This window comes from Littorina saxatilis, unplaced genomic scaffold (assembly GCF_037325665.1).
Source record: "Littorina saxatilis isolate snail1 unplaced genomic scaffold, US_GU_Lsax_2.0 scaffold_481, whole genome shotgun sequence".
NCBI lineage: Eukaryota > Metazoa > Mollusca > Gastropoda > Littorinimorpha > Littorinidae > Littorina > Littorina saxatilis.
Window position 1 is genome coordinate 10,001 of NW_027128125.1, and position 12,156 is coordinate 22,156.

General features: G+C 37.4%; 1 long non-coding RNA gene across 1 annotated transcript in view; it reads left to right on the plus strand.

Moving 5' to 3' along the window:
• Positions 1-12,156, plus strand: part of LOC138956479 (uncharacterized) — a 71,587-nt gene that overhangs the window by 9,500 nt on the left and 49,931 nt on the right. The window contains exon 2 of the long non-coding RNA XR_011452672.1: positions 6,369-6,591. This is a non-coding gene — a long non-coding RNA (uncharacterized lncRNA). The remainder of the gene's footprint in view (positions 1-6,368; positions 6,592-12,156) is intronic.

Here is a 12,156-nt window from a genome sequence, read left to right on the forward strand (position 1 = left end):
ACCATTTTTATACTTTTCCATACATGGTTGTGTGTTATTTTGATTTATGTTTTTATTCTTCATACTTGTTCTTCGTTTCTTGTGTGTATGATAGTAGGGACTAGCTGTAAGAAAGGACCATAATTATGGACCTAATGCTATCATCCCTCAGTAATAAAGTTTTCGATTTGGAGTTCTCTCTCTCTCTCTCTCTCTCTCTCTCTCTCTCTCTCTCTCTCTCTCTCTCTCTCTCTCTCTCTCTCTCTCTCTCTCTCTCTCTCTCTCTCTCTCTCTCTCTCTCTCTCTCTCTCTCTCTCTCTCTCTCTCTCTCTCTTTTAATATTCCAACATTTTTTAAACGTATAATCATTAGATTAAACCCTCCCATGGGCTAGGGTTGGATGTAAAAAAGCACCATTACCCTCGTTGATAAAGACATTGTCTTGTCTTGTCTTTTTTATATTTAGTCAAGTTTTGACTAAATATTTTAACATCGAGGGGGAATCGAAACGAGGGTCGTGGTGTATGTGCGTGTGTGCGTGCGTGTGTGCGTGTGTGTGTGTGTGTGTAGAGCGATTCAGACTAAACTACTGGACCGATCTTTATGAAATTTGACATGAGAGTTCCTGGGTATGAAATCCCCGAACGTTTTTTTCAGTTTTTTGATAAATGTCTTTGATGACGTCATATCCGGCTTTTCGTGAAAGTTGAGGCGGCACTGTCACGCCCTCATTTTTCAACCAAATTGGTTGAAATTTTGGTCAAGTAATCTTCGACAAAGCCCGGACTTCGGTATTGCATTTCAGCTTGTTGGCTTAAAAATTAATTAATGACTTTGGTCATTAAAAATCTGAAAATTGTAAAAAAAAATAAAAATTTATAAAACGATCCAAATTTACGTTTATCTTATTTTCCATCATTTGCTGATTCCAAAAACATATAAATATGTTATATTCGGATTAAAAACAAGCTCTGAAAATTAAATATATAAAAATTATTATCAAAATTTTTTTTTTCGAAATCAATTTAAAAACACTTTCATCTTATTCCTTGTCGGTTTCTGATTCCAAAAATATATAGATATGATATGTTTGGATTAAAAACACGCTCAGAAAGTTAAAACGAAGAGAGGTACAGAAAAGCGTGCTATCCTTCTCAGCGCAACGAATACCCCGCTCTTCTTGTCAATTCCACGGGCACTGCCTTTGCCACGGGCGGTGGAGTGACGATGCTACGAGTATACGGTCTTGCTGCGTTGCGTTGCGTTCAGTTTCATTCTGTGAGTTCGACAGCTACTTGACTAAATATTGTATTTTCGCCTTACGCGACTTGTTATATTTAGTCAAGTTTTGACTAAATATTTTAACGTAGAGGGGGGAATCGAGACGAGGGTCGTGGTGTCCGAACTCCCCCCCGTGTACACTACATTGGGTGTGCACGTTAAAGATCCCACGATTGACAAAAGGGTCTTTCCTGGCAAAATTGCTTTGGCACAGTTAATAATTGTCTACCTATACCCGTGTGACTTGGAATAATAGGCCGTGAAAGGTAAATATGCGCCGAAATGGCTGCAATTACTGGCCGTATAAAATTTCATCTCACACGGCATCACTGCTGAGCGCCTAGAACTGTACCCACGCAATATGCGCGATATAAGCCTCATTGATTGAATTGAATATGTGTGTGTGTGTGTGTGTGTGTGTGTGTGTGTGTGTGTGTCTGTCTGTGTGTGTGTGTGTAGAGCGATTCAGACTAAACTACTGGACCGATCTTTATGAAATTTGACATGAGAGTTCCTGGGTATGAAATCCCCGAACGTTTTTTTCATTTTTGTGATAAATGTCTTTGATGACGTCATATCCGGCTTTTCGTGAAAGTTGAGGCGGCACTGTCACGCTCTCATTTTTCAACCAAATTGGTTGAAATTTTGGTCAAGTAATCTTCGCCGAAGGCCGGGGTTTGGTATTGCATTTCAGCTTGGTGGCTTAAAAACTAATGAGTGAGTTTGGTCATTAAAAATCTGAAAATTGTGAAAAAAATATTTTTTTTATAAAACGATCCAAATTTACGTACATCTTATTCTTTATCATTTTCTGATTCCAAAAATATATAAATATGTTATATTTGGATTAAAAACAAGCTCTGAAAATTAAAAATATAAAATTTATTATCAAAATTAAATTGTCCAAATCAATTTTAAAACACCTTCATCTTATTCCTTGTCGTTTCCTGATTCCAAAAACATATAGATATGATATGTTTGGATTAAAAACACGCTCAGAAAGTTAAAACGAAGAGAGGTACAGAAAAGCGTGCTATCCTTCTCAGCGCAAGTACTACCACGCTCTTCTTGTCAATTTCACTGCCTTTGCCGTGCGCGGTAGACTGACGATGCTACGAGTATACGGTCTTGCTGCGTTGCATTGTGTTCAGTTTCATTCTGTGAGTTCGACAGCTACTTGACTAAATGTTGTATTTTCGCATTACGCAACTTGTTTTTATATTTAGTCAAGTTTTGACTAAATATTTTAACATCGAGGGGGAATCGAAACGAGGGTCGTGGTGTATGTGCGTGTGTGTGTCTGTGTGTCTCTGTGTGTGTGTGTGTGTGTGTGTAGAGCGATTCAGACTAAACTACTGGACCGATCTTTATGAAATTTGACATGATAGTTCCTGGGTATGAAATCCCCGAACGTTTTTTTCATTTTTTTTTATTAATGTCTTTGATGACGTCATATCCGGCTTTTCGTGAAAGTTGAGGCGGCACTGTCACGCCCTCATTTTTCAACCAAATTGGTTGAAATTTTGGTCAAGTAATGTTCGACAAAGCCCGGACTTCGGTATTGCATTTCAGCTTGGTGGCTTAAAAATTAATTAATGACTTTGGTCATTAAAAATCGGAAAATTGTAAACAAAAAATAAAAATTTATAAAACGATCCCAATTTACGTTTATCTTATTCTCCATCATTTGCTGATTCCAAAAACATATAAATATGTTATATTCGGATTAAAAACAAGCTCTGAAAATTAAATATATAAAAATTATTATCAAAATTAAATTGTCCAAATCAATTTAAAAACACTTTCATCTTATTCCTTGTCGGTTCCTGATTCCAAAAACATATAGATATGATATGTTTGGATTAAAAACACGCTCAGAAAGTTAAAACAAAGAGAGGTACAGAAAAGCGTGCTATCCTTCTTAGCGCAACTACTACCCCGCTCTTCTTGTCAATTTCACTGCCTTTGCCATGAGCGGTGGACTGACGATGCTACGAGTATACGGTCTTGCTGAAAAATGGCAGCTACTTGACTAAATATTGTATTTTCGCCTTACGCGACTTGTTTTCTCTCTCTTTTTATATTTAGTCAAGTTTTGACTAAATATTTTAACATCGAGGGGGAATCGAAACGAGGGTCGTGGTGTATGTGCGTCTGTCTGTCTGTCTGTGTGTGTGTGTGTGTAGAGCGATTCAGACTAAACTACTGGACCGATCTTTATGAAATTTGACATGAGAGTTCCTGGGTATGAAATCCCCGAACGTTTTTTTCATTTTTTTGATAAATGTCATTGATGACGTCACATCCGGCTTTTCGTGAAAGTTGAGGCGGCACTGTCACGCCCTCATTTTTCAACCAAATTGGTTGAAATTTTGGTCAAGTACTCTTCGACGAAGCCCGGGGTTCGGTATTGCATTTCAGCTTGGTGGCTTAAAAATTAATTAATGACTTTGGTCATTAAAAATCTGAAAATTGTAAAAAAAAATAAAAATTTATAAAACGATCCAAATGTACGTTTATCTTATTCTCCATCATTTGCTGATTCCAAAAACATATAAATATGTTATATTCGGATTAAAAACAAGCTCTGAAAATTAAATATATAAACATTATTATCAAAAAATTTTTTTCGAAATCAACTTAAAAACACTTTCATCTTATTCCTTGTCGGTTCCTGATTCCAAAAATATATGGATATGATATGTTTGGATTAAAAACACGCTCAGAAAGTTAAAACAAAGAGAGGTACAGAAAAGCGTGCTATCCTTCTCAGCGCAACGAATACCCCGCTCTTCTTGTCAATTCCACGTGCACTGCCTTTGCCACGGGCGGTGGAGTGACGATGCTACGAGTATACGGTCTTGCTGCGTTGCGTTGCGTTCAGTTTCATTCTGTGAGTTCGACAGCTACTTGACTAAATATTGTATTTTCGCCTTACGCGACTTGTTACATTTAGTCAAGTTTTGACTAAATGATTTAACATAGAGGGGGGGAATCGAGACGAGGGTCGTGGTGTATGTGTGGGTGTGTGTGTGTGTGTGTGTGTGTGTGTGTGTCTGTCTGTCTGTGTGTGTGTGTGTGTGTGTGTAGAGCGATTCAGACTAAACTACTGGGCCGATCTTTATGAAATTTGACATGAGAGTTCCTGGGTATGATATCCCCGGACGTTTTTTTTCATTTTTTCGATAAATACCTTTGATGACGTCATATCCGGCTTTTTGTAAAAGTTGAGGCGGCACTGTCACACCCTCATTTTTCTATTAAATTGATTGAAATTTTGGCAAAGCAATCTTCGACGAAGGCCGGGGTTTGGTATTGCATTTCAGCTTGGTGGCTTAAAAACTAATGAGTGAGTGTGGTCATTAAAAATCGGAAACTTGTAATTAAAATTAATTTTTTATTAAACGACCCAAAAACAATTTCATCTTATTCTTCGTCATCCTCTGATTCCAAAAACATATACATATGTTATATTTGGATTAAAAACAAGCTCTGAAAATTAAAAATATAAAAATTATGATCAAAATGAAATTTCCGAAATCGTTTTAAAAACAGTTTTATCTGATTCCTTGTCGGTTCCTGATTCAAAAAACATAAAGATATGATATGTTTGGATTAAAAACACGCTCAGAAATTTAAAACGAAGAGAGGTACAGAAAAGCGTGCTATGAAGCACAGCGCAATCGCTACCGCGCCTAACAGGCTCGTCACTTTCACTGCCTTTTGCACTAGCGGCGGACTACGTTCAGTTTCATTCTGTGAGTTGCACAGCTTGACTAAATGTAGTAATTTCGCCTTACGCGACTTGTTTTTTGTTGGCGGGGAGCATCCTTCTTCATTGATCTTTTTTTTCTTTTTTTTCCCTCCTTTTTACATTTAGTCAAGTTTTGACTAAATGTTTTAACATCGAGGGGGAATCGAAACGAGGGTCGTGGTGTATGTGCGTGTGTGTGTCTGTGTGTGTGTAGAGCGATTCAGACTAAACTACTGGACCGATCTTTATGAAATTTGACATGAGAGTTCCTGGGTATGAAATCCCCATACGTTTTTTTCATTTTTTTTGATAAATGTCTTTGATGACGTCATATCCGGCTTTTCGTGAAAGTTGAGGCGGCACTGTCACGCCCTCATTTTTCAACCAAATTGGTTGAAATTTTGGTCAAGTAATCTTCGACGAAGCCCGGACTTCGGTATTGCATTTCAGCTTGGTGGCTTAAAAATTAATTAATGACTTTGGTCATTAAAAATCTGAAAATTGTAAAAAAAAATAAAAATGTATAAAACGATCCAAATTTACGTTCATCTTATTCTCCATCATTTTCTGATTCCAAAAACATATAAATATGTTATATTCGGATTAAAAACAAGCTCTGAAAATTAAATATATAAAAATTATTATCAAAATTAAATTGTCGAAATCAATTTAAAAACACTTTCATCTTATTCCTTGTCGGTTCCTAATTCCAAAAACATATAGATATGATATGTTTGGATTAAAAACACGCTCAGAAAGTTAAAACAAAGAGAGGTACAGAAAAGCGTGCTATCCTTCTTAGCGCAACTACTACCCCGCTCTTCTTGTCAATTTCACTGCCTTTGCCATGAGCGGTGGACTGACGATGCTACGAGTATACGGTCTTGCTGAAAAATGGCATTGCGTTCAGTTTTATTCTGTGAGTTCGACAGCTACTTGACTAAATGTTGTATTTTCGCCTTACGCGACTTGTTATATTAATGTTTCTACTTTAAATATACCTATATCATTAACATTACTATTTCTAAATGTATTTTAAACAACATTTCTACATAACAATTCCCTCTCAAAAATGCATACAATATCCAGAGGGGAACCTGGGATGACATGTCTTGTCTTGTCTTGTCTTGTCTCTCTCTCTTTCTCTGTCTCTTTCTCTGTCTCTTTCTCTGTCTCTGTCTCTGTATCTCTCTCTCTCTCTGTCTGTCTCTCTCTCTCTCTGTCTGTCTGTCTCTGCCTCTCTCTTTCTCTCTCTCTCTCTCACTCTCTCTGTCTCTCTCTCTCTCTCTCTTTCTCTGTCTGTCTGTCTCTCTGTCTCTGTCTCACTGATACCAGACTTCTTTTCTCCCAACAGTCTTATCAACTGACAACAATGGTGGTGTTGTTCCTTCTACCCGGTGTCCAGTGCTGGAGTAACACACTTGACAATGTACTTCATATACATTGCTCTACCGGGACGTACAATAAGTTTGTATACTACGTGAACAGCGTTTTCAACAGACATACTCGCGATAGATACTTTGATATAAGTTGCCGGAGTACCCCTATTATCGGAAGCACGAATTGCTATTGGACTGGTGAGTTTCCGTGAAGCACAACACAAGATACCTTACAGACACACCTCTTTCCGTTGAACGAACGTTTTCATCAAATAACCAAAGGGAAGTAAGCGCACTAAATGCAGACGACGTGTGTAATGGAGTAAGCGAGAGTTTTACGGAACCAATCTCCTGGCACTTGAGAGAATAACAAGCATTGAAATGATCAAGCGACTTTCATCCTCATATATTTGAACGTTATCATCACTACATATCTGTTTAGCGTGTTACATTGGATAATATATTCTCCAGTATACACACGTTCAAAAACTAATCATCCTGGCTGCCACCTTTGCATAGTTGAACGATTGTATTTGATGTATTTTGCAGATTGTGATAGGTGTAAGCTACAAATATATTCGGGGGAAATGCTGTCTGCCCAGTGGGGATTTTTTATTAACTAAATTTATGAATTCGTAAAAGCCACAAAAAACATTTGATTAGATCAACTCTCCATAGCAAGTAGCCAGGATCTTGACATATTATACCAAGACTGAACTGGCACGCATATAATCGAATGTTTGCAACTATACTGTAAAAGGTTATTACAGTTTAATAAAACTCTTTATTTCTAACGGTAGGAGAATGAATTGCCTTTCTAGTAATACACTTGGTTTTAATGTAACTGGCCGCATCTCAAAGATCTGCAGCTAAATATATATATGTGTGTAGGTTTTTTTTATGACGAGTAGTGTATGACCAACCGAACTCTGATATGGATTACAGGATCTTCATCGTGTGCACTTAGTCTTGTTCTGGGTGGACAGGTTTACGTCTGAGGGATAGAGTATATCTTGGCATTGCTCAATGGGCGAACAAATACCATGCGAGTTGTTCTCTCAACCCAGTTTGACAAGTACCTTGCGCTCAGCGGGTGAACCAATACCCTGCGGGTTGTTCTCTCAACCCAGTTTGACAAGTACCTTGCGCTCAGCGGGTGAACCAATACCCTGCGGGTTGTTCTCTCAACCCAGTTTGACAAGTACCTTGCGCTCAGCGGGTGAACCAATACCCTGCGGGTTGTTCTCTCAACCCAGTTTGACCAGTACATTGCGCTCAGCGGGAGAACCAATACCATGCGAGTTGTTTTATCAACCCAGTTTGACCAGTACATTGCGCTCAGCGGGAGAACCAAAACCATCCGAGTTGTTCTCTCAACCCAGTTTGACAAGTACATTGCGCTCAGCGGGAGAACCAATACCATCCGAGTTGTTCTCTCAACCCAGTTTGACAAGTACATTGCGCTCAGCGGGAGAACCAAAACCATGCAAGTTTGTTTTTTTCCCAAAGTTTTAGTCAATCAATAAATACGTGATAACAAACATGGTAACTGTGTGTTTTCTGTTTGTACACAGACTTTCTCGTTTACATGCGGTGCACAAAAACTCATTGTGTTAAATACTACATTATACAAAAGAACTAAAAATAGTCATACGTGAAACTATACACGTGACTACATGTGTAGCATCAAAATGATCATATGTCATCATATATTGATCTATTCAAAAACAATATTCGCATCAAAACATATGCCTGTCTTTACCTTACATCAAAGACAATAAACAATAATTTGTTTCTGATTAACAAAACTTCAGACTAACGAAATCTCAAAACATGATTTCTAAAAATAATTTCCAGTGTTAATCGTGAATCTTTTTTTTTTTTTTATAAATGCTTACGCACATCTTTGCGATTAACATAATATGATTAATCTTCTTCATATTTTTGCTGTTACTTTTTTATGCCAAAAAGCACATCTGTAACATTCAACGTAATTATTTCGACAATGTTTTCTATAATATGTACATTTCAATATATTTCCAAAACCTGAGCACGGTTGGGCATTCAAAGAAAAAATGCTCCAATACATCAAGTTCATCCTCACAATATGTACAGTTTTTATCAGCCTTCACTTTCATTTTACACAATAAAATATTAGTTGGATAAATATTTTGCAATATTTTCCAATGCAGTACACGTAATCGAGCTTCACTAGTGACAGTGACTGCTAAGTTCCAATTCTTTTCGTCAATTTCAAATCCTAACTTTCTTCTCCAAAATCCTTCTGAACAGGGTGGGCCGTATTTGTTTCCTACGAGAATCTTTCGAATTTCTTTTACGGATCTCACTTTTTTTCACAAAAGGTCGGAATGTCACAGACTGAACAATTCACATCGTTTATAGCTACATTTCTTTAAAGGAGATGTACAGCTGTAGGAACAACATTGTACTTAAGCAATCTATTTGCAGTGTAGCCAGTTCTTTCACACACTTCTTCGTAGGTAGCAAAACGTCCATTCTCACACACATCGCTCACATACATTATACCACTTTTAATCCAATCCGCAAAAAAGAGTGGGTTACCTTGACAAATTATATCTTTGTTGTTCCACAACAAACCCGATACAGAATTACCATTATCGACTTGATTGTTATCAAGCCATGCCTTCAACACAGCGGACCAAAATTCCGATTTAATATTGTCCAATCCTTTAAATGGTTTGCTATTAATGTTCGCAAAAAAACATTCAAAGCGACTCCCAAAACGGAAAAACAGTGCTTTTGGGAGCCATGACCATTTCTGGTCTTCATTAGACAGAGTTAGGTTCACAACCCAGCTTAACAAAAAGGAACACTGCATCTGTCGCAAATAAATCATATTCAATCCACCTTGCTTTAATTCGTAACATAAAACAGTTCTTTTCACCTTTTCAAATGCCTTTCTGTTGCAGTCTTTTTTGCGCCACACGAAGCGAAACATGAACCTATTAATTTCAGTTAGAACGTCGTCTGGTACAATCAGCGCCTGCATTATATAGAGAAAATGTGGCAAAATAAACGTTTTAAATACACAGACTTTACCAATAATGCTCAAATTCCTTTTCTTCCACACGCAGATGAGCCTTTTCGCAACATGCACTCTCTCTCCCCAATTCTCTCTCACTTTTGACGCACGCATGTAATTACAGAAATATACACCCAGAATTTTTTCATTTTGTCTGTACATGCAAAACCGTAACACTCATTCCTACAGTTCTTCCGTGACCCAAACCACATTAGTTTGGAATTTTGGTGATTTATGTTCAAACCTGATATTTCCGAAAATGTATCAATCAAAGCCAGGGCTTGGAACATGTCATGTTCATCTTGCAAAAACAAAGTAACATCATCAGCGTACAACAATACTTTCAAAACTTTATCCATATCTCCGTTGTTCCATAATGACATACCCTTTATATTTTTGGGCTCTCGAATTTTGATTACTAACAATTCAACTGCTAATACGAAGGCTAGTGCAGAAAAAGGACAACCTTGCCTTATTCCGGGATCAATATTAAAAAAATTCAGATAACCAACCACAATAATTTACACAACTTCTTTTGTTTTTCATCAAAACATCAAACCATTTCACAAAATCAGTTCCAAAACCAAATTTTTCAAGCATCTTCAACATGAACTCTTTGGAAATGCAATCAAATGCATGAAAAAAGTCAATTGACACCATCAATTCAGGATTATTATGTAAATCTGCATGTTCTAAAACATCATCAACTAATCGCAATAAGGTTGAGACACGTCTACCTTTTATATACCCAACTTAATCCTCATTCACAACACTCCCTACAACACCAGAGAGCCGAAGAGCTAAACATTTCGCTAATAACTTATAATCTGTATTGGTCAGTGAAATAAAAGCGGACAAACACTCAAGTCCTTAATGGCTAAAAACCGTAGGACTTTTGATATCAATTTTACTACTGGTCAGTGAAATAGGTCTCCAATTTTTTTTAAATCATTTCTTGATAAATCCTTCCCTTTATGAATCAGTGTAATTGCCGCTTTACACTGTGAATTAGATAGAGTTCCATTCTTAAAAGCAGAGTTAAAAGAAGCAAGTATATACCTTTTTAGGCTCCTCCAAAAGAACTTATAAAACTGAACTGTTAATCCATCAATTCCAGACGCATAACCATTATTCACACGCTTTAGAGCTGACACAACTTCTCCTTCTACCACTTCCCCTTCACAACTGTCTTTCTGCTGATCATTTATTTTTAAAACCATTGTTCCATCAAAAAAAAGTGTCAATGTTCAAGCTCATGTTTCCCTCATCAATTGTTTGTTTATACAAATCAGCAAAATACGTTTTTTGGACGAGAATAATATCCTCTTGCGTTGTAACAATTCGTTTTCATCTTGTACACTTTCCATTATTTTTGCATTTGCTCTCACCTTTTCTAACCCAAGAAAAAAAAGTGTGTTCCTGTCACCCTGCTCGATCCATTGAACTCTTGCACGCACCTGTGCTACAGAGATTTACGCTGCTTTAACAGTTCTAACTGCAGCTCGACCTTCTGCCATTTACCTTGCGTTTGAATACAGTCAGGGGAGATCCCAAGGGCTTTATCCAACTCATTTAATTCTCCATACAATTTTGCAACATCCTTTTTAATTTCAAAACTTTTAAATGCACAGTAAGCCTCCCGTAAACCATACTGTCAGGCTTTTACACACAGAACAAACACCCTTCCATTTGAACGCTCACCAAACGGGAAGCCCGGAATATCCTAGGTGCTCCACGTAAAGAGCGAGCAATTTTTAAAGAAATAATTTTGCGGATTGTCTCAGAGACAATCGGACCGTGGTGCGTTTTGGCGCTGGACCTAACTTTTAAAATCTAAATAATAAATTGACAGCTTGTTACACAAATATTCTTAAATCATAAAAGAATTAATTTTTCATCAAGACAAGATCAGTAGAATTCGAAGTTTTGAAAGTTTAAAAAAAGAAAAGCCCGGAAGCAAGATCACGCAAGGTCGTGGTTCTCGTAGCAGACGACGGTTTATGCCTATCGCCAGTTCCTCTGAACAGTCAAAAGCCATCGCTAGAGTTCTTGTGAACCACAGCCGTTTGTTTCGTGCATAGTCAGAGGTACATAATAACGTGCTATTGCAGATAAGCTCACATCGAGTCGCATTCAAATTACAAACTGACGACTACATTGTGAAAAAAGCGAAACTGGATCACACGGGTTCACGATGGCTCAGGGGTAAGATAAACCACGCAAAAATAAATTCTTTGAAAATTGCTCGCTCTTAACGGAGGGCACCTGGGATGTTCTCAAGCGGTGAGTGTTGAATTGTACTGTGTGTTAAAGCCTGACAGTATCTGTGATGGTTTACAGGAGGCTTACTGTGCCTTGAAGCTTACTAACATTTTGGGAGAAATCCTTGATTCTCATTTTCTATAATTCCCAACCAAGTTGACAATCTTCTTCATCATCAAGTTGAAATGTGTCAAACATTTTGTTGATTTGATCAACAAAGCTCACATCATGCAACAGAGAATTATCAAATTTCCAATAACCCTCTCCTCTAACGACGTCAGAGAGTTTAATATGAATACTACAGCCTCTATGGTCCGACGTCGCAACAGAGATTATGTCACAATCAACAATCTTTTCAAACACACTTAAACTACTAAAAACGTAGTCAAGTCTTATTGCCACAAATGGAAATTTTTTTGACCATGTACATTCTTTTC